General features: G+C 35.1%; 1 protein-coding gene and 1 long non-coding RNA gene across 2 annotated transcripts in view; both read left to right on the top strand.

The window, feature by feature from the left end:
* The window catches only part of Mnr (Membrane-bound Notch regulator), a 54320-nt gene that overhangs the window by 3394 nt on the left and 25824 nt on the right, over positions 1-25102 (top strand). The gene's annotated exons all lie outside the window — the stretch shown is intronic.
* On the top strand, positions 16210-20647 carry LOC147070142 (uncharacterized). The gene is made up of 3 exons (XR_015070973.1): positions 16210-16587; positions 18355-20008; positions 20596-20647. It is a non-coding gene; the product is annotated as an uncharacterized LOC147070142 (long non-coding RNA).

The raw sequence follows: 25102 nt of genomic DNA, 5'->3' as shown, positions 1-25102 counted from the left end.
GATCATTCGACCTATGCCCGCCTTTTATTATGACAAATAATAATACTATCGATTTTCAGAAGTTGGCACGCAAACTGCCCCTCCCTATGAGATTTGTTACGTCGCAATTAGTCTACTTACCGACTTTTCGCTGAATGTTACACTTATGTTTTTTTCGGACGTCTCTGGACAAAATAATATATAGGTAGGTACTTGCCATACTTAGTGTACTAGATTCACGGCTTGGATTGTAGATAGTGTGAAGGCTTGGATACGGAGCCCTCGTTTCAGGTTTAGTTAAAGATGCGATGTAGGTCGTTTGACAAGAATCGACAAAATGTGAGCGGAGAACGATATCTATTAAGTATGTATAATAATATAACGTATTCATTACAATAAATTACAGTGAAGGGATGATCCAACAGGTATCGACTGCGTGGTGTGAGTCCGAGAGCCCTAGGCAGTGACAACTGACATCCCTAGACAAAGTACCGCACTTAGGCAGACTTAGAATGCCGCCCCATTTAATTTTTAATCTCAAATTGTATGCAAATTTGTTACCTATCCGGCTATTTTGTTATTAATTATTTTCGACTATCTTAAACAGACAACTGCAATACAAATATTAAAAAAAAAATCATACACAATATCATATACTGAGGATTACAGTTTTCCCATGAAGCATACTCTCAAAGAGGTCGAAGTTCGGAGGCCCCCTTGTGAAAAAAGGTTTCCTGTGCGATAATTAAGCACAATACAAAAATAGGTTATTATGTTAACAGGATTTTGTATGCTTTCATTATTTTGTAAGGTGCATTGGGGTAATTCCGACAGGAATTTCTATGAGATGACTAGAGGTTATACATTTCGGTTAATTATTCAAAGTGTTTTATATTTATTGCCATTATTGTTTTACCTCTGTGTACTTAAAGAAAAGATGTATGATAAATATATATTAGATTCTTGAATATATAGTTGGGTTCTTTAAATTGAGAATTTGAAATATTGAGTCATTTTTTTTTGGCATTGGGGAAATTACGAAATATCTTGGGGTAATTCCGAAATTATTCAAAAGTTGATTTTATTGCACTTTGACCGAAGGTTTACCTTTCTTTTTCGACCGTAATTAATCCTAACACAAAATATCATCAATTTTGTTAATAGTATCCATAATCCCTAACTTTTGATACTATTAGTTCGGAATTACCCCAAAAAAAGATAGTGGTTCTCAACATTTCAGTTAAGTACTTAGGATTATAGGGATTGTGGAACGGGGTGGAACAGAGCAGGTTTATTCCCGGTTGTCACTACCAATTTTGTTCCCACCGGTGACAGATAATGAGAAAAAATATCCCAATATGACTCAAGTACATACCACCTTAAATCAATAAAATAATGACGAGGAAAATCAAAGAAAGTGATAATTTTAAAAATCAATTTTTATTTGAGTCTACATTCTTATTTGACTACCTTGATAGAACAATATTTTTTATAAAGATATCTTTTGTTTACTTAATGCTTTTTGCATAGCAAAATAAACAATAATAAACAAAATAAACATACAATTAAATTAGTCAACATTAAACATGTTAAATCAAGGTCGGAACATTCTTTTTAATCATTTTCATCTACTTTTATGGCATAAACTTATAATTTATTCCTGCTAGCAAACCTAAAACTAAAATGCGGGTTACATTGTTAAAAAATATAACAGAATTGCTTAAGACGTGGTCTGAAAGCCTCACATATGCATAATAATGATCTATTGGTTTGGTACGCAATCAGTCAAAATAAATTCTATCTTTATCATTATATAAGTAATATTCTTTTTCATCAGCACTTTTTTTTTTGTATATCTATCTTCTTCACTATTAATGACTCTGGAACGTTGTCACTATCTTTTCTTTTGGTCGTAATAAAGGTTAGCTGCTGCTGTGGTCTCATAGTTTTTAAGAAGTTGATAGAGAAGTATGTTTCCTCATGTTTTATTATTTCTTCTATGAATTCAATATAGTACCTCCATTTTTTCTGATTGAATATCTGACAAGCACTGAATCATTTAATTTGTAATTTTCTTTCATGGCAGGGTCCTTTTCTTGAGTTTTGTATACTATATCTTTATTTTTCAGTTTCAGTAGCAGTTGTTCGTCTTTGTCTTTTTCGTTTGAGTCTTCTCTAGTTGTCATATTTTTTCCTTTTATAAAAACATCAACGTTGTCTTTTGTCTGTTTTATCCGCTTTTACTCCTATAACACCTTTACTCTTAGTACAGAGAGAATTTGAATCGTTGTTGGTGAGTATCTTTTCGTCAGTTAAACTTTCACCATATTTCACCATATTCATATTTTGTTTTTTTTGTGACCTTGGTTCTTCCTTGTATATTTTAAAATCATCTTCAGAGTATTCATCTATCAATTCTTCAAAATCAAGATAATCTATAATATCAGAATCGCTATATTCGCTCATGATGTCGGATACACTAGTTATGCTGTTAAGTGAAGGCTGGCGTTACCGCACTTACCCAAGATTATAATAGGACGTGCGATAGCTTCTTATTAGGATGACGCTAAATCTACTTACTTTTATATTAATTTAACTAAGTATATTATGTACATCTAAATTATATATAATTTTAGTTTCTTTACAGATTGAGAATCACTGCCAATTACTATGAAAAAGTTAAGTAGGCTATTGCGGAATGAATATATATCAGAATAACCCCAATGGGGTATTTCCGAAAAAAAAATTAAAAACACAGCTAGGACGTTGTGTTCCTCTCACAAATTCGTAAAAAACGACAATCTATCGTTAAAGCAATCACTTATTCAAATAACTAACCAGAATTCCGAGATATGTAAGTTGGGGTAATTACGAATCAGCAAAAATGGCGCGAAAAACACTTCTCCGAAAAAACTTGATAGTATGCACGCATTGTTGACACTAGCGACTAGCGACGACTGGCGAGGCGAGCACAATGAATATGGCGTCTAGACTAAATGTTGCGAATAGGAAAATATCGCTTCGATTGGTAGAATTTTTGAACTTTCGGAATATACCCATATTCGGAATTACCCCAATGCACCTTAACTAAATTGTCGGCATTTACTAAATAGGTGACCGTATCGTCTGGTTCATAGAAACCCGCCACTGTTCTCAAAAGTTGTAGATAATATTCGTTCCATCATTTGCCGCCCCCAAGCAACGCATAGCCTGCCTACCCCCACGGGACGTCACTTGCCCCGTGTATCAAGCAGAGTCCGATAGTTAATTTGGTTGTATGCAGAGCAGTTTATTATAACACCTGATTCTGTCCCAAGATTTCGTCATCGTTTCGGGCAGAGCTCTTCCTGACATTTGATGTAAACAATTTGTATAGCTAATATTTACAATGGTTTTGATACAACGGTTTTTTTTATTAATTATAGATATAACAACAAAAAAATCTCTATCACATAAACACCAGTTTAATTACACACAAAAATGAAACTTATTCTAGCAATTTGCAGCCACTCCATTTATCTTGCAGCCAAATGCTGGTTCTGACTTATTTTTGGAAGGCGCCTGAAATGTTGGTATCAGTAAGTAAACTGGAGCGTTGTAGGTTAGGTTAGGTATCGGTGTTTCTGACTCCATAATATCTCTATACTATTTCGTGTCACAGCCATTTGACAGCGAAATAAACGCTTTCCTTTTATAAAATATGTTGTACCCAGGCCAGATTATCCAGACATCCGATTTGTTTTTTTTGTGCATCATAAATCAATGATTCCATGCCATTACCTTCGAAATAATGGTAAATTCCCTAGGTACCTACATAAAACGAGACTGACAATATTATTTGACACCTGTGGATGTGATGGGTCGCAGGCCAGGTGTGGTGTTCATTGCGCGGACGGTCTGGGCATTAACATTTAATTGGTTACTCTGACCGTTGGGGTTTTCGGGTCGTCCGATCTGGTCGCCACAAATACCAAATTTGCACACGAGGATAGATTGTCCGGCAAAAAGTATTACATTGTTTTAAGCACCTTTTAATGCGAATGCTCCTGAGACACTCCAAGGCATAAACACTGAAGGTGTTTAAATCAAAACACAATGTCTCGTGACACGCCCGATTAAGGCCAGGTTGTAGTGCGGGGCGGTTCGATTATAAGAAATTGGGTAGGTACCTAGTTGCAGTGACACTTTGAGAATAAGTACCTACTTCTATTCAGTCACTTCTTGACGGCCGCAACGTTCCGTGATATTTCATGGTTCATTAATTTCAATTTACTACAACATGATTAAAAATAATAATTTAATTATTATTTAATTAGATATTGTTGTCTTTTTTCTACATTTTATTTTATAACTCTGATCTTGAATGCTTTTCAAATATTATTATTCAAAACACGAAGTAATGTAGAATTTAATAGCCTTGCATAGAAAAATTAACGTTTCGCGACATGAAGAATTTTTTGGTACCCACCTATTTTGCTTATGTATTGCGTCTTATCTAGCGGCTTCTTCGCTGAAATTATAGAGTGGTTTTGCTATACAGCATTATCTAACGGACCCGACCTTGACTCCAGTTGAAATACATTTGTTATTATTTTAGATTTGTTTTATTTAAAAGACACTTCATAATATTATTGTATTTTTGAAATGCCTAAACGTGTCACGTAAAGACGTAAAATATCGATAAAGAATAAAATCATAAAATAACCAAGCATTTGGTGTACAATAATAAATCTACGTTTGAAACCGATACCTATCGGAATAACGCACTCCTTTACTTGATATTGGGGTTTATCCAACTGGTTTTTTATTAGGTAGACTTACATACTTCAGTTTAAAAGTCTCAACACTTATTATCTATATTTGGCCACATATTTTTTCCGACTTATAAGCGGTGTAAATGAGAACTCTGCCATTCTTGGTAGTATTGACCTGCGTGTACTTGATAAATATCTTAAAAATCGGGAGCATCAGTTGTTTGTTCTACCAAAGTGCAGAAATAACTTGCCAGTGGTGATGTCAATTGGGAGGGCAATAATTCTGTTCAACTGAATCACTTCGGATGTTGATATTATATTCCACCTACGTGAGAATGGATGTAGGAAGGCGTTGTTTTATAAATTCTAAAAATAGGGTCCACCTAGCTCATCAAGCGTGCTTTCACGTACCTATATGCCAGGGATGGCGAACCTATGGCACGCGTGCCAATGATGGCACGCGAGATGATTTTGCATGGCACGCGAAGGTCTTTGTTGTAGCAATTTTTAAATTTTGATTTGCCGATATTAATTAAAATATTTTTTTATTATCAATAATTGAAAAAGTATGCAAATTGGACAATATAAATTGAATAATAAAATTAACATAACCCTTAATAATTTAAACAGTGCTTTAAACTTTAAACGTTCAATGGTTAACGGAATCAAATCGACCCCTTGTGGATACAGTATACCTAGTACTTAAGGGGGGACATGCTCGTCGAAGGTCAAAATTGAGTTTTTATTGTATTTTCAAACCATGATCCTGGACACTCCTTAAACGTTGTAGATAATCTATTTATATAATTTTGAAGCCTTATTATCCTTTATAGTTATTTAAAACATTTGATGACTGCATCACGTATTTTTGTTACATAAAATAGTATTCTTTTAAACCTCTCGCTCTAATGTTTTAGAATATAGTCATATTTCGGTACAGAACTGTGCAGTGGTGTTAAGATTTTTTAGATTTATTAATTTTTAAACGCATTTACAAAACCATTAGTATAATTTATTACGAGATAATTTTTGTAAAATATTCACGATAAAAAATTATTTTGATAATCTCTGTGATCCCAAATTTGACAAGAATTAGGCATTTTATTATTCAAAAAATCGGCAAGATTAACACATTTGAAGATGATTTTAAAGATATTTATTATAAGCTATGTCTTTGAACATTCAAGTGTGATAAAAATCTTATGAATAATGATTGCTTTATAATAATTATTGACCTAAGAATAAGGTAGTGTTTTTTTGAAATACGCCATTTCTTTTGTCATTCCCTAGTGGTTAAGCTACAACATACAGCCGTAGCCATAAATTGACAAACTATAATTAAAGTAGGGAGTAAAATTATGTTAACGCGCGTGTTTGAACATGTACTTAACCGAATTTTTTTTTATTTTTTTTTAAACGGTACATGTTCAAACACGTGCGTTAATATCATTTTACTCCCTACTTCAATTATAGTTTGTCATTTTATGGCTACGGCCGTATGTTGTAGCTTAACCACTAGGGAATGACAAAAGAAATGGCGTATTTCAAAAAAACACTACCTTATTCTTAGGTCAATAATTATTATAAAGCAATCATTATTCATAATATGTTTATCAGACTTGAATGGTCAAAGACTTAGCTTATAATAAATATCTTTAGAATTATCTTGAAATGTGTTAATCTTGCCGATTTTTTGAATAATAAAATGCCTAATTCTTGTCAAATTTGGGATCACAGAGATTATCAATATAATTTTTTATCGTGAATATTTTACAAAAATTATCTCATAATAAATTATGCTAATGGTTTTATAAATGCGTTTAAAAATTAATAAATTTAAAAAATCTTAACACCACTGCACAGTTATGTACCGAAATATGACTATATTCTAAAACATTAGAGCGAGAGGTTTAAAAGAATACTATTTTATGTAACAAAAATACTTTATGCAGTCATCAAATGTTTAAAATAACTATAAAGGATAATAAGGCTTCAAAATTATATAAATAGATCATCTACAACGTTTAAGGAGTGTCCAGGATCATGGTTTGAATATACAATAAAAACTCAATTTTGACCTTCGACGAGCATGTCCCCCCTTAAGTATATTTTTATTGTCATGGCTATAATTTCGTATCTTGCAGGCTTACGAAAATAAATACCAGCGTTTGTTGAAATGTATTTAATACTGCTAGTCTTTCGTCTTTCAAAATGCTTGGCTTTTGTTATTTTGTTGATAGTGTAAGTCGCGGATGATAGATATCGCATGTCACTAGTTCCTGCGCCATACACCACGCGTGTTTTTAAATTGTATATCGGCTAAATCGTTAATACCTGTTTATGTTCAATATAATTTCTGTTATTAAAATTATCAACAAATTATTTTTATACCACCTTGTTCACATTGTTCAAAGTATTTTGTGTAATACAATATCGATGGTGCAGATCACAAACCTTCTTAGTCAAAAAATGGGATTTTACAGGGGAAGGTTTAAACTGATTTATTTGATAATGTAAGACTTTTATTAAAAAAAAATATCCAAAGTCTAATGTTTTTGTGTTTTTTAATGATTGTATAACTTTATTTATAACTAATATAAACCGTATTAGGTACATTTATCATGACATAGAAGTATTGTGCACTCAGATTTGTTGAAATATTTGACAAAGGAGGTTTTCCTTTACATTACATTTTATGAGAAAAGTAAATTAGTTTTATTTAAAAACTAATGAAACAGTTTGCGTGACATAGGAGTTAAAAAGTGAATGACTGAATAATTAATTAATAAATAAAAAATAATGTATATTTAACTAATGTAGGGGAGAGCAGGTAGGATTCGTACACTTTTTACTCTAAGCCGTATAAAAACAAAACTGTAAGATATTTTTAAATAACTTCAATGCTGTTATATATCCAATATATTTGGCTTTAATAATAGTGAAGTATGGTTTAGATACAAATCAGCATGGCGAAGATACGGTAACTTTTCTGAAAAATGGAAAACGTACGAAACTACCCCACACGTGGGGTAGCTTCGTACATAGTGTGGGGCACATTCGTACATAATGGGGAACCTTCGTACAGTCAAAGAAAATGCTATTTATTCAATGTAATATAAACATGTATTGAGATCAAAGCTAACACAGAATCAGCCTTCATGTAATAATAATTAACAGTTATTGTTTTTAAAGTGCTTATAACTACTTATCAATAAAAACATAACACTTTTATTTATTTTTTTGTTAATAAAGGAACGAATAAACCAACATTTTAAAATTAACCATTAGAGTAATTAATAGGTCTTAATCGTATTTAATAGTTGTACTATCCAACATTATATATAGATAGGTCTTTTTCGAAGCTAAATATTATCCGGGCTGTTCTTGCTGTAAAAGCAGATTTTGATAGCGGAAAAACACATACCACATCCCTTCCTTCCGATTCCTTCATCTTTGGTAGTGGGAAAGACAAATTTCCAGGTATGAGGCTTCTTCCTCAAAAATGAAACTTTGTATTCAACGGGACTATATATTTTAAGCACCTGCCCAAGATAATTTAAACGGTCTTTGTTTTCTTGAGCTCTACTATCACAAAGCGTTCTTCTTTGATGTTCTCTGACGTAACTGGAGTTTCATTGTCAGTATCCGATCCTTCAGACGTCTCTTCGATGAGAGAACAAGAAATTTCTCTTAAACTCATATTAGCCTCAGCCTCACAATCAGTTTCATCCTGACTATCAGTCTTTACAGTTTTATTTTGCCTCTTTGGTTTAGTTGTCCCTGAAGTTTTCTTCTGTCTCTTTGTTTTGGTTCTTGTATCTGACAGTAAATGTAATGCTCGCTTCATCTCCTTAGCCCATTGCTTCCTCTCTTGCTCTTGCTTCTTCAACTGTTTTGCTTTTTCTATTTCTTCTAGTCTATTTTTTTCAGGGGTATCGGTATATATTCTGGTAGTTTTCCTTTCTTCGACTTTTTTTAACGCATTTCTGTCCACTCTGGGATAGGGCCGGATAATTTCTGGAGTTATTAATCCTACAGTTGATGAAGATGCAGGTGCAGTTGTAGGTGATAGCAAGGAGGGTGATACTGGCGCTGAGCTCCATGGAAGATCTTGTTGAGTAATCTCTGTTTCTGCAAGTAGAGTTTCTGGCACATTGGCATCTTGGCCCGCTGTAGAAGTTGATTGTCCACCTTACGTGGATTCTAACGGCTCCATCTTGCATCATTGTATCTTCGGCAACGTCTCCTGTTCCGGTCCCCTTTTTCACATATATTCGCGGCATGGTTCTGTAACAATAATATTTTTGGTGAACAATCTTTCTACTGCCACGCAGTTAGGAATGGGGAGCATTCGTACAGTACGAATCTACCCCACTCATAACTGCACGAAGGTACCCCAAACCGAGAAATCAACAAATTAATTGAAAATAAAAATAACCGCTATAGTTAGCCTAAAATGACTATTTACATATTAAACAAAGTTATCACTTCATAAACTATACTAAGTCACGTATAACATTCGTGCAAAACTTATAACAGTTAAGCGTGTTCAAAAGTGAATACAAAAAATACTTACGTAGAGCAAAAACACCTATCGGCGTGCTCCGTCGAAGCTGTTGGCCGCACTGATGCCCTGCCCCGCGGTTACACTATGCGTATGAGCGGGAGTCTTACACACAAACGTGAGCACGCCAATGAATTGGATAGTGAAGATATCGCCACTGTACGAATGCTCCCTGTGTACGAATCCTACCTGCTCTCCCCTACATGTTTATAAATAACCAAACATAAACAAAACAGAATCAAACCCAACATAGTTATGTATGAAGCTTTTTTTTTAAATTCTAACATATTTCAATTATAAATGTGGTAAAGAGTCATAAAAATTGTGACAGTCCTTTGGAATAACACATTTTAGTTCCTGGAGGTGCTGGAACTTGTTGGCCGATATTTTTACTTGAACCATGCAATCTTGGATAAACAATTGGAACTGTTCTGATCTTCGGTCGTCTCGGTAGCTCTTTAAGATCATGACTAAAATTAATTGTGTACTGGATTTTCCCATTTGGAAGGTAAGCCAAGTGACACACAACGTTAACAATTGGATCCCCTTTTTTGTTTCTGGTACTTACCAACGTGTACCGAAGTCACTAGTACATTATAGTTACTTTTTTTTTATTATTAACTGTCAATAATTCATGGTGGAACTGCATTGTATTGAATTTATTATAATGAATTGTATTGAATCAATGCAACATTATAGTTAAGTAAAACATCATGAGTTACATAGTGCGCTCTATAAGGAAATGACATATTTATGGCTTTTCATGTAGCCACTGCAGATAAATTTCCCTGTTCTTCAATTTTCTTTCGATTGCAGCATGTAAAGAATCTCCTTCCATTTACGTGTGCCCAACCTCCAAGTATTTTTGAGTAGGTAATCTCGAATTGATATTTTACTGCCAATTCGAGGAGTGCATTAACTTTGCAAGAATATTGTTATTATTTCGATACACACACCCATCGCTCAATATTTAAATGGACTGGTTTCTAATTTAATATGAGGTTCGTTATGTGATTAATCAAGAGATCTAAATGTCGGAGCTTCTAAGTCTTCTTATAAGTGAACTTCATCAAATGTACACTGTGACAATGCCTTATGTATTTGATGTTTCATTACATCTATCTTTGTAAACTCGATAAAGACCCATTTTCTAACGAAACATTGGTTCAAGAAAGAGTCTTAATGGATCCCTGCGGCAGTAATATGACTTCATTCTTGGTAGTGAATCGATAAATTCTGCAGCATATCTTTTCTTATTATCAACATTTCGCTCATTGTCCTTGCATTGCTGGTTTTGGTATCCCGTGAATGGCATTCATAGCCCAATTTCTAGCACTCTAAACTCGTATGGCGAAAGTATTACAGAACATTTATCGGCATAGTGATAGATATAATTATGTACTCCCTTCTACCTACCTCCAGAGTTTTTACATAGCTTCTGATTGGGGTCTATACAATCTATTAGTAAAGAAACGTATGATTTTCTCTGTAGCCATGACATATCCAACCAAAAGTGGTCGAAATTCCCGGGTTTCTTGAAACACATGCTTGTGAGATGCAACGTGGATCAAGCTTTCGTTTGTTTTTATTTTTACATTACGTTTTTTTTTACTGATATTGTCTTTAACTCGGTCCGGATATTCCTGTTCTTTCACTCTATTATTTGCAGATATATTTCGTTTCCATGCACTTTGCTTTTGTTTCTCTTTACATCATTGATATGCCTTCCTATTATCTCACTTGATAGAATATTTTCAATATCTTGAACAGAATCTGAAAGTATAAGTTTATACATACCGAAAATTCTTGATTTTTATTTGCTTACAATGCTAATCGCATGATCTTTCTACTTCAGGAACTCATTATTTGTGTTTATATTATGAAAAACGTAGACCTAAAACCTATTTATCTCTAATAAATCTTTTTGTATACAGTTTTGCTTGTAAAACTTCACTGATAGCTTCATACAATGAACTGATATAGAAGCAATGTGCAGCAACTTCACATCGCTGTGGTAACATGTATTCACAAAACTCCCAACTCACGTCGTGTAGGAGGTTTGTGCAGCATAATGCGATGAACATGACATAGGAGTTTTAATTAAAAGATCAATAAACTGGGCTATATTTCTCTTTGACATAGGAGGTAAAGTTCAACAGATCCGTTAAATTTTTGTTGATTTTTTGATACCATAAAGTCAAAATCAAAAAAATTGACATAGAAGGTTTGTGATCTGCACCATCGATATAATATATTGATGAGAACTGATGGCCTATAAAAAACACACGAGTCACCGACCTAGCGCACTCCGACAACACTGTACCACTGCTTGCTAACTAATGTTGAATAACACATACTTACAAAATAATAAAGCATATTAGATCGATTGAAAGCTCAAATGTAAAATTAATACTTGATCGGTTATCGACTTGGCTTAATGCAAAGTTATTGTCGTCAATTTTACTTTAATTGTGTAATTTTCGCTGCCAGCTGTTTCGGGCTATAAACCCATCTTCGGAACGGTAGACTATGACTGAAATTAAAATATTCGGATAGATGTCGGATATCATAGCAGCCCGAGATTGACAACAGGTTAACGGAATCAGTGACGTCCCGTGGGGGTAGGCAGATTGAGCGTCGCTTGGGGGCGGCAGTTACTCGAAGGGCGGCAAATCGAGGAGAATCATTTGGAATATAGGTATAGAAATAGCTACCAAAACTTAGTAATAATGAAAATATATTTCCATTAAAAAATGCAGCTCACTGGTTTTGTCGGGTGCGCATATTAGTTTACTTCCGTTGCCCTTCGACGTCCTTGGTGACCAGAAACGACACGTGCAGATTTTCGAATAATAATTACAGTCTGATACTTAGTAATGTATCAATACAACACATTTTTTTAGATATTGGACTCGTGAAAGGATGATAAAAATACTGTATAGAAACATGGTGCGGCAATTTGGCGCAGTCTAGGGACGGCATTTATTTAACTTCAGTTATAGTCGACCGTTCTGAAGGTAGGGATTATAGCACATAACAGCTGTCAACGTAAATTCTTCAAAGTAACTTTATTTCAAAAATAACTTTATTTCAAAACCATTCTAACATATTATCTAATATAATTCTGTACCTAGATTATTCTAATTATTTTCCTGTCGAACCCATATTAAGTAAGAAATTAGTTACCTATTGTATTACATACAATATGTGTACGCTATCAATTATTAAGTACTTAATTATTTTTTTAATACTAGTCCAGGAAAATTACCAGGATATAGGTTTTATCGGCAGACCACAGTCAATGCCATGGCGATTATCAAGCGGTGGCTAAGACTCAATGCCAATTGATTAACTTTAACCTTGACTTAATATAACGTAAATCAAAAATAAGTTATCTAAAAACTAACCTAATACCTAATAAGAGTTACTGAAAACTGAAAGTTAAAAGAGTAGGTATAAGCTAATTAATTAAAATAAAGCCAATATAGTACGTACTTACATACTTACTTTAACCACAATATTTAATAAAGACCAGGACCGGCTTCGTCCACTTAACTGGAAATTGTCAACTGCTACAAAAATATAATTTACACAACTATTACAAATCAATTTACAAATCACTGTGGAACGGTGTTATGCCAGCGCTCCATTGGCGAGCCAAAAGTCCGAGGACAATAAATCGTCCGATTTGTCTATGCTCTGCTTCTGATCAACGAACGAATAAAAAAGTCGAGCTGTCAAAAGTTGCGATTATCGTAATGTCTTCCGATAATCCTACAATTTTGTGTTATTTATATGTAGCTTGCATAAAATAATAGAGCAATGAAAACAACACAAGTTTTACGTTTTCTTTTATGAATTTCATAAATACAAATAAAAAAATAATTGAAAAATCTCTCATTTTTTAATGTGTAAATTAACAAATTAATCAATGAAAATGTTTAAAAAAAATTACAGATTTTTTTTGGTCCGAAGAGACTGATTGCGTATTAATGTCAAATCGAATTTGCATCTTGATCGACGGACGAAGTCTGGCAACTCGGAGAGTAAAATATCAAACATGTTTGAAATCCAACGAGTCTGGTCTGCGGATTAAAAAGTCAGCAGATCTGGGGTACTCCACGCGAAAAAAAAGTCCGAAGACTGTAAATCGTCTGACTTGCGTGCTAATGGAGCGTCAGCATAGTGTCATTTTGAAAGTAACGATACCATTCTGCACTGCCACCTATTTAATACAAGTAAAATCATTAATCATGACATTAAAACTTATCACCTAATAATCATATAAATACATTATTCTAAGCTAATACAATATGTATGGTATAGGTATTATTAATTTAATTAATATGTTAAATTTCTCTAAATTTTATCGTCAAGGGTCGTCCATATTCGCAAGCTGCAACTAAACCTCCACAAGTCCAAATTTACGTGTTTTGAGTTAATTACTACGTTTCATTGTCTATCGTTCATAGTATATGTACCGAAAATTTCATATCTCTAAGTCATCAAATTCAAGTCAAAACTTCATTCAATATCTAAACATATTACAAAAACACGGTACAAAAATGCGAAATGTAAAAACTTCAAAGCTGTTTTTCTCTGTTTGACGTTTTTTTTATTGTGGCAGTTTAGTTGCGATGGTGCGATGTGACGTCATGGCGTATGGAGGGAGGGGTTCTGATAGGTGATGATTTGTGACTAAGGATAGGTGGTTTGTAAAAACTTGACTTTAAAAATCAATAAAATTATAAATCATTTTTTTCTGAGAATAAAACATTCCTAGAAAATATAATAACTAGGTAGTTACTGAAATCGATTAAGTACTTCTAACGAATGGAGGGGTGGTAAAAATGTGACGTAATTTTGGCAGGGGGGTTAAATTTTAAGTATGATGTTATGGAAGAGGGGTCAAACATACCAAAAGTTGTGTGACGTCATTTACGGACGACCCCCTAGGCACGATTACACTTTTAAAATAAGTTGTATTTAGATTCTGATAATATAGACGAAATTGAACATTGTGACATCTATATTCAATTGTCAAACCTAGGATTAAGGTAGGGGTGGCGAATCCAATAAACAACTTGACTCGAGAACATCTTATATTTTACAGATTTTGGGTCGTATGCATGAGTACAAACGTAATTCGTTGTTTAATGTGACGTCATCATGTGTCATGGTGTCCGTATAATGGCAATCTTATAAAATTTTATTCCCCGATCAATAATTCAAAATTTTGAAATTGTAAATGTGTCTGAAAGTGTGCGAACGGTAGGTACCATATAAATTTAATAAATATAAATGAATAATTATTATGAACTTTAAATAATTTATCAGTTATTTTATAATTCTACTGTACGAAAGGTTAAAGTATTGCCAGTAAACATTTCCATTTGGTGGCAATACTGAATACATACATATTATTATTATGACTAACTTCACTTCAATTATGAGATGTCAAAACAGAATAAGAATAGGTAGGTAAATGACAGAAATGCAAATGGTTTTAGATAATGTAATGATCTCTGTATAATACCTATTATCATTTATACCAATCACCGTATGACACTAATGATGTATCCAGTGTATTTGAGAGTTGTGCCTTGTTTATTACAGTTATTTTACAATAATTAACTAGGTAGGTAGGTACCATAATATTTTGAAGAATGCAGAATGCTTCCTATTGCATATTTTAATGTCAAATACAGCAGTAGGTACCTATTTTTGCGGTCGTTTAGCGGAGATATTTTATCGTAATCTTACGTAAATTCATCTTATCTCTCCATGAAAAATATTGCGCTTTGACATTCGGCATTTGAAAGTGACAGATGAAGCATCCATTTTGAATGGCGTGTGACGTCAGATTGCTTACGTCACAAACAGTGCTATACGCTATAAATGATGGAAAATCGGTTAAATAGCTTATAAAGAATTTGGAAATCTTATACATACGACCCCAAGACAGACAGCGTACAGGTTACAATATTTTGTTAGTTTGTTTAGTTATCATTATCAATGTCAATTTTCGAGAATTAATATCAAACGACTCGCTTTGGTGAGGGACGAGGTCCGCATTATCTCTTCCTGGCGTACGACGTTACATCGGAATATAGGACCTGGTAATATGTTTGTTACACACCTTATAGGCAATTTTGGACATTTGTTACACTATTTAAATAAAACGTAATATTAATATTATTTGTCTAAGTGGCAGCCAACTCCTTAATATAAGGCTGTCAGAAGCCGGGCTCGACCTAATTTATTGGATGTTACTACCGAGCTTCACATCTTTAGGTACCTAGTAGCTATCCAGTAATTACGCAAAAAAAGCCTCTTAGTACCTATACGTTTAAAGACAATAATGTACATACATCGGAGTACCTATAATAAATAATAATATAGGTATCCCAAACCGAATTTAGTATAAACATAATTTAATTGGCGGCTTCCATCCGGGGGGGTATGGGTTCAATTCCCCGTGAGGACACAACATATTTATGTGATTTTCTCAAAGCCTGGGTGTTTGTGATTGTTCAAAATTACTAACAACCACCTTGTATGAAAAAGCAAGGACATGGTTATTAATAATTAAAAAAAATATATATAATTTAATTGTGAGAATTTATTGAACACCCATATTATTATAATGTAATCAATAAAAATCGTGCCGATTAATTTATTATTCTACATCTATTCTGTACTTATGTTTTTAAATTACGATTCATGAATAACACGACATAATTATACAATTATCCCTTCTGATCCGGGTTCGCCGGGCTTAGATCCCGGTGAGGTCACAATACTTTTATTAATGGTCTAATGACTCTAATGTTAATACCCTGTATCTGAGCTAAATGACGAAAATGACTTTTTGACATACTTACTAAAAACAACAAAAATTCTGCCCATCGCATTCCCGTATGTGTAGTTAGTTTAACAAAAATGATACCTACAGCCATTTTAGTAATTTCCCGTATCTGAACATTGCAGGAATAAACCTGTAATAGCCCGTATCTTGCCTCTTAACTAACCTGTCAAGCATGTTGCATGACGTGTTGAATTCAGCATCAAAATGTCAATTTCGAATTATTTAAAAGGTAATAGGTAGGTATATCATATTTTATTGGATGTTATCATTATATTAGGCGTTATGTTCTTTGCTGTGTTCTGCAATGTAGTTACAACACGAGTGTGCTATTAGTCAGATAAGGGTTATTAAATATTTAGTTTTTTTTTGCTTCCTGCACAATTTGTAAAAAGTCACTTATGGGAAGATTAGAGAAGACCTTCGTAAATTCAATGTAAGCCTCATACAAGCAATTGTGAAAGCAGGCAGAAGTTTAAACAAAAACAAGCAATGCTTGTCGATAGGAAAACGTCAAATCACAGCACTAAAAGCAAAAGATGGTTCTATCGTCAGAAATTGGGAACACTTGTTAAGCCGAGTTGAAGAGTTCTACAGCGATCTCTACAGTGATGACACTGACAATACGACTATAGACTTAGATCTTCAGAGAAATGGAAATTCGGAAGACCATACTCCCGAAATTACATCCTGGGAAGTAACCCATGCTTTAAATTACATGAAAAGTGGGAAAGCCCCCGGGGAAGACGGTTTAACGATAGATATCCTCAAAAAAGCAGGAAAGGATGCAAATAAAGTACTTGCACAATTGTTCACAGCCTGCATATGCAAAGAGGATGTCCCAGAGGTATGGAAAAATGCCAGCATTGTCATTCTTCACAAAAAAGGTGACAGAGAAAACCTAGCAAATTATCGTCCAATAAGTCTACTCCCTATTCTCTACAAGACGTTCACAAAAATTCTCTCAAACCGTCTGCAAAATGTACTAGACGAGAACCAACCGAGAGAACAAGCCGAATTTAGAGGAGGATACAGCACTATGGACCATATCCAAGTCGTCAGAGAAATCATAGAGCGGTACCAAGAATACAAACTGCCACTATGCATGGGTTTTATAGACTATGAGAAGGCGTTTGATTCGATAAAAAAATGTTCAATACTCGACGCACTCAGAAAACAAGGAATCCCTGGACGCTATATAAATATTTTCAATAATATATACAGTAGCGCAACAGCATCTGTAAATCTCCATAAACCATCGCGCAGATTTCCTATCAGCAAAGGAGTCCGACAAGGTGATACAATCTCACCTAAACTATTTACAGCTACCCTTGAAGACTTATTCAGGCAACTTGACTGGAATGACAAAGGGATCCCCATAAATGGAGAATACCTGAGTCATCTGCGCTTTGCCGATGACATAGTAATTTTCTCGCAAGACTCAGAAGACCTCCAAAGCAGAATGCAGGAACTCGCTGAAGTAAGCAACAAAGTAGGTTTGAAAATAAATGTAACAAAGACGAAAGTCATGTTCAACTGCTTTGCAGGCCAAAAAGAGATCCTCATCAATGGCACTCAGCTCGAACAGGTGAAAAGCTACATCTATCTGGGACAACAAGTATCTATATATGGATGTATATTTGATGAAATTGTTCGCAGAGTAAAGCTAGGCTGGAGTGCTTTTGGCCGCCTGAATAATGTCTTCAAAAGTGACCTTCCACTGTGCCTAAAGCGCAAAGTGTTCAACCAGTGTGTGCTTCCCGTGATGACATATGCGTGTGAAACATGGACCCTAAGTAAAAGAGAGATCCAGAAACTTAGAGTAGCACAACGTGGTATGGAGAGGTGCATGCTGGGCATAACGCGAAAGGACAAAAAGAGGAATGAGTGGATAAGGAAGCAGACAAGGGTTTGCGATGTAATAGAGTTTATTAAAAGCCTTAAATGGAGATGGGCTGGACACATAGCTCGAAGAAGAGACAATCGTTGGACAAATCTAGTCATCCAGTGGTATCCAAGAAGTACAAAACGTCCACAAGGTAGACCTAGAGGCCGCTGGATCGATGAAATGATAAAGTTCTGCGGAAGTACGTGGCAACGCAATGCACAGGACCGAGAGAAGTGGAAGCAACTTGAAGAGGCCTTCATCCAGCAGTGGATAGATTCAGGCTGATGATGATGATGATGATGAGGCCATGGTTATGTGAGTTTCTCAAAGCCTTGGCATTCATGTAGTTGTTTCACTTCTATTACTGCAATATTCGGTTTCACTACACAACTGTTAGTGGACCGCATTACCTTTTGTAATAGATGATTATATAGAAATATATAAATCTGTAGAAACTAGGTAATTTCGACTAAAGTTTATTTATGAAAATGTTTTGGATAAACAAGAAAAAATCACAAATTCAGTTCCCAGGTGTGCATAGTTATTCTTTTCGTTTACCGATCGTGCACCTCATCCATAATAGCAGTGTGCTCAGCTGATATAACCCGGATATAAGCTGTAGGTACAGGCGCAGTGCAAGATATCGTGGCCATCAAACCGTATAGTGTATACGATATAATAATTACATACGTATGTTGTTTATGGCAATGTAACAATATTATGTACGTTTTGCACAATCTTTTGATTTCGCCATTCTCCGGTTCACGGCCGGATACGGTCTGTGTTTTGGGCAATTTGTTTATCGACATTTGCGGTTTTGAATGGAGCACACATACACACAATACTTTTGCAACGAAATCAGATTTTATCGCTCGAAGCTGCGATGTTTGAGTGCTTTATCGAAACCACTTGCAATTTTGTAATAGTCTAATTTTGTATATCGCGTTTTCCGCGAACGGAAAACACAAAAATGCTGTGCGTATGTTATTATGTTATCGGAAATTAATCTTTTCGATTTGACCCGTGTGATGGATTCTTCTAATTTTAAGTACCTACTGGTCAGGGTTGTAATCCCGGGATGTTGGGATTGGTATTCCAGTTACCGATCCTGGCCACGATGTTTGGCGGACGTCCCAACCTATCGTTAAGAGCATACTTCAGTGAAACGGCAAATAATTTTCATCTATAGGTGCGTCGAAATTTTGGACTCGCTGGCAATCGGAGAGCGAAAGTCGAGCTGTGAACACGTCAATTTGTTTCGTGTTGGCGACGGGGGTATTAATTCTTAAATCGTGTAAAGATGATTAAAAAACGTTACCCATTTACTTGAAAAAGAAAACATGTCAATGAATATATTATTATTGTTACTAATAGAACAATAAACAGGACATTAAATGGATGCATGTAGAATTTTTATGACAAATTATGTTTTGTTCTGCAGGCGTCGTTTGCACAATCTTCGCGTCGCGTAGTCACGATCGTTTTAGACCGTGCCCCAGCTGAAGTATAGCCTTAAGGGTAGTGTAATCTTCTCCAAATTGTATTCAGTGGAACTCCAGTGTTACGCGAAGTAAACTTAAGGTATTTTTAGTTATTTTTTATATTTCTAAATAAATCCACTTGAATTGTTGAGCTATTAATACTCGGTATCGTATTATGAAGCTCTGATCGCGACCCCTTTTGTGATAGCCAAGTAACATGTGACCCTTCGCCATATTGGATAAATAGTCATTTTTATAAATCAGGAAGCACTCTAAAAAATTATAAATTAAAATACTGCCCGTGGATGAGTGCGGACTTTTTTTTTTACTACTATCTCATTTAACTGGTAAACTCGCCATGCCGGGCCCCTTTTAAGCCCGCGCCTCTAAATTAGAGCCCTGTCAGGCCTCTCAGTGTGGGGGCCATTATCCTGGGATTGGTGAAAACCACAAACTCTGCTTTACAAGAAGAAAAAAGTACTTATACGAATTACAACGACCGTCTCGCAAAATCTTAATTAAAAATCGTGAAACCATCGCCTTTTTAGGATAGAAGTACATATTTATTAAGTTCCGTAAACTACCAACGGTTCCTATGTTCGTCAAAACAAAAACTAATCACAAAATGCAAAATCACGAAATCGGCTGGAATTCTGAGAATGCAACCCTGTGCAAATATTGAATCTTTTATTAAAATATCGTATACCTATACCCGTTGCTGAAGTTAGATAAACAGGCGGAGTATTTATATAAGTACAGAAATACCAAGTACCAAAACGTTTTTCAGAGAATTTAAGCCAATCCCGAAAATAACAATGCTGAAAATGACTCTGTAAGCAGGATCACACATCTAAACTTGTCTCGACTGCGAATATGTCGATGTGATTTTGTTGGTGTTCACAAAACACATGTAACTTACTGTACTCTATGACAACATCTTCTTGGCTACGTGTTAAAACTGTGAACTAACATGCTCCTCCCATTTTTAACCGCACTTCCATTATAAACTAACAAACTCCACCCATTTAGTCGACAACAGCGCCTTCCTTCACGTAGCCAAGAAGATGTTGTCGTACAATAACTACGCACACAGTTCGCAAGCGACTTTTTAATTTGAAAAAAAAAAAACAGCTAAATAATCTCTCAGCATGGGGTGCAGGTATAATACCAGTGGCGCCTCGTGGATAAGATATTTCGGGTCGCTGCGGTTGATTAAAAATAAAAATAAATGTTTATTTCGATTATATTTTACTATTAACATCAAAATTAATTATACATAATTAATTATATTAATATTTAAAATAAAGAACTTTGCATAAATTGCTTGCAGAAATAAATTTTAACAATGTTAATAAATCATTATAGCTATATTTTACGCTTGCTCACGCGTGACGCAGAAACGGAGAAATACTGAAATCGGACTGTCTGCCCGGCAGTACGAAGCTGCGAGCAACGCTGCCCGCGCCCCTCCGTCGCCCGCGGTTTTGATAATATTATTATTGAACATTGGACGTATCGATGCGCGGGCGAGCTGATTACACGCTTAATAATATTGATATTGTCATAATATACATAAATTTATGTATATTATAATATTACATTTGTCTCAATTTGCTTGGGGGTGCTGCAGTACTGCAGTGCATAATATGGACGAGCCGCCACTCTATAATACCAAAATGGCACATAATATGCACTATGCAGAAGCTGTTTTTCGTTCGTGACGTCACTGTCCTGGCATGACGTCGCGTGTGCGCACGGAAGACAGTTGCAATATTGCACCTGATTTTTAGTGGGCTCGCACATCAGAACTCGCCGCATGCGTCTTACGACGAATTCGTCGATGTGACGTCATCGTAAACCAAGAAACAAACGTTATCAAATGGAGCTTCGCAGATTGGCCGATGCAACTGCGACTCTGCGACCCTGCGACATGCCTCGAGTTGCATTGGCCAAAGCCTGCATGTCGATCTCGAAAAATGTCGGCTCCGCGCAAGCGCACAGCCTGCGGCCATCGGCCATTTCTGTCTCTGTCTCTGTCTACACTGTCATTGCTCGCTCATCGCTGGTCACCGCGTTTGACGTTTGTTCATACAATCAACACAATAAAAATGGCAGACGAGAGACTTCTCCTGTTTCGCGTTTGACGTTTGCCGCTAGGCAGATATGCGAGGTTGTAGCATGCAACATTCGTCGGCGGTCTCAGAAGTTTTGATTTATGGCCGTCAGGCACACAAGGCGAGTTGTGATGTGCGAGCCGGCTTATGTATGACTATGATCATACCCCGGTCGAGACGATTTTCAATGTGCGACTGGGCTAAAACTGCGATTTCAATCGATCTCTGCTTCAGTTTTGACATAGGTACCGACTGTCAAATTATTTAGCACATTATTTTTTGACTATTTCTCAATTTATGTAATGAAACGTAATTTGTATAAATTTTTTAATAATATAAAAAAATCGTATGTAATAACAATAACACAGTATATAATACGTATTATTATTTGCCGGTATCAGCATTCTATTCGTTCGGGTATTCCCCACAAATAACATGTTTAGTAAAAATATAATTTGCTGCAAGTATCTAATCTAATACAAACAAAAATTCAGCTGTCCATACACAACTGAATATTCTATAAATATTTTTTATTTATAGAATATTCAGTTGTGTATGTAAATATTTGTATTGTATTTGACAAGAGATATGCAAGTGGAAAACCTGCCCTATGTACTGCCGAATATTATGGAGGATTAAACAGTTCTTGCCCCCTGTAGATGCGTTTATAGATACCCCGCATTAAATTTACTATCAATAATTCGGTACAAGTCGGTTATGGGGAAGCCAGCGGCAAACACATTTTGAAAATAGCCGATATGCTGGATTATTTGTTAGGTTGGTTTAGGTTAGGTTTGGTTTTCGTTCTTGAAATTCATGAATTTTGCCAAAATCGGCTATGATAATTAGCACGGTTCCCGTATGGTTTCCCCATAACCGACTTGTACCAAAAATTATGGAAACTACTCTACTTGATACGATTTCAAACGAAAAATGCCTTCTTGAAAACAAATTCGTCTACTCGCATCGGGTATTGCTGATTTGGAGTTGGTCAGGGCCTGTGTGACCAACAGCTTTAAATTCGAAAAGAAAATTCTTTGTAGCGCAAGGTGAATGAATATTTTTCGTATTCATTGGAAAATGTGAACTTCAAACTTCAATGTATAGAGCCGCATGATCAAATACACATTGAAACAATCATATTTTTTTTTATCAACCACGGTATCGATCTTGCGATATACGGCTTCATGAACAGCACCTCTACCAACTCGACTTTGGGAAGTAGAAGGTACCTAGTCAAAATTCTCCGGCTTTGCCCAAACCCTTGGTTTTAAATAATATCTGGTATGTACTGTACCTACCTACTAAACTAAAACCAAAATAAAAACAACAAAAATATTATATTACAGTGGCGAAGGATGGAGGTAGCCTGTTACGATCCGACATAAACGATGGCCGTGCGGCTTAAGCGTCGGCCTTTAGTGTCGTGAGTCCCAGGTTCGAATCCTGGATCTGACAAATACACATATTGTTTTTCAATTCGTCTTTGAGTCAGAGTATGGACCTAATAGGTTGAGCAAGTGGCTGACATCCATTTCTCGCAAAAACAAAATCTGTTAATACAAACCTCCACTCTGTGGAGGCCCATATGATCATATTAGGATCGGACATGGTCGAAAAAAAATACTTTGTCATTCAAACGTATTTGTTTTCATTGAACTAAGACTACAATGTTTAATTAAGTAGTGTTTTGTTAGTTTTTAAAATTCAATTAAACCCTACCTAATCCAAGCCATAGTAGATAATAGTAAAAAAATATTCGTTTATCTATAAAATATCTAAAAGTATGCCATTAAACCATCGATTATGGTTTGGTTCAGGCAGGGCTTTGAATTAAAAAAAACTAACCAGCACCGCCTGCAAATTGTATTCTTAGTTCAATGAAAACAAGTATTACTGAAAAAGTGTTTACTATTTTTGTCGGATCGCCATAGCATAGATACCTATTATCGTTGAGTTTAGGCAGGGTTTAATTGAATTTTAAAAACTAACCAGCACCATCTGCAAATAATTGTATTAGTTCAATGAAAGCAAATAAGTATGACAAAGCTTCGTGTGCACTATTTATGTCGGAACTTAACAGCCTACCTCCACCTCTCGCCACTGTTATATTAAGTATATTCATTTCTTAATTTTCTGTTATAATTATTTATAATATATGTACTACCCAATAAGTAATGTGAAAGAAGTATTACCTATTAGCGAATGTTGGATTAGCACATTGGAAAATAATATTTCGAAATCTTGATAGGAGGCTCGTTCGATTTCTCCATGTCAAAAAGTCGTCTTATTTGTTCATCTAATTATTTCCACACAAGGCTACGTTCCTTCCCACGCTTTATCTCCCAAATAGTATTCAACGTACACTAACTAACGAATTCTTATTATAGGTTATAACAAAAAGATAGCTTGAACTCGGCATGCTTCAAGGCAAGAAAATCATAGAAGGCTAAGTAAGGCCCGTTTCAGACGGGACACCGGTGTCGCGTTCTAATAATATAGGAGGCCTTTGTATTATGTTTATGAACGCCCAGAGCTAATGAGTCAACGCATAATTTCTCGTTATAAACTAGAACATAAAACTGACTGCGGTAATAAAAACAAGTGTATCGGCGGCTTGAGAATGTAGCGGCCAACGAAAAAGTGTCTTGGACACGCGTTGACTCATTAGCTCTGGGGCGTTCATAAACATAATACAAAGGCCCATTTATTCGAATACAAAGGCCTCCTATAGTATATCGAGCGTGACACCGGTGTCCCGTCTGAAACGGGCCTAAGTTACTAACTTTAATATTATTAGATACATAGTTCGAATCTACTACGCAGGCATATTTTTTGTGGTGATCTGTAAACTAAACAATTAACTGCCTTTCACAAAAATATGCCAGAAATAAATATGCATAAAATAATCTACATGGCAGAAAAAAAATGTTAGAATTTCTCAAAATACAAAAATGATGTGAAATTTACATTTCAAAACGTTATTTTTTTGTAGGTGTTATTTTAGGTAAATTTGAAGGTGTTATTTTACGCCTACAAAAATTAAATGCTAGAGCTGTCAAGGGTGCAGGATGCAAGGGTACAAGGAGTTTTCTGTAATGTAGATACCTATACTTACTCATTGCTTGATTTACGCTGTATATTGTTTACGCGCTTTTCATCTTGCGCGTTTTTTTTCTAAATACATTTTTCGTATATGTACCTATAACATAAGTAGATATCAATCACAGATGTTGACGAAAACCTTGTTTAGGTACAAATGGAACCTAAACTTATGAAAGTGGTAGGAAAACGGACTAAGTAAGTACCATGACAAACATTAAATAAGCACCCAATTGCTTTGTGATATATCAAAATTTTAAATCTTAGAATTTATTAAGAAAGAGGGTTTTCATTGTACTTAACTATTTAATTTATATTTTTTTATTAACAATTTAGGGTTTCTGTTGGCAATGAC

This window comes from Rhyacophila brunnea, unplaced genomic scaffold (assembly GCF_057557595.1).
Source record: "Rhyacophila brunnea isolate RB1 unplaced genomic scaffold, BYU_Rbru_1.0 scaffold_22, whole genome shotgun sequence".
NCBI classification, from domain to species: Eukaryota; Metazoa; Arthropoda; class Insecta; order Trichoptera; family Rhyacophilidae; genus Rhyacophila; species Rhyacophila brunnea.
Note: the sequence above shows the minus strand (reverse complement) of the source record. Positions and strands in the feature narration are given on the sequence as shown.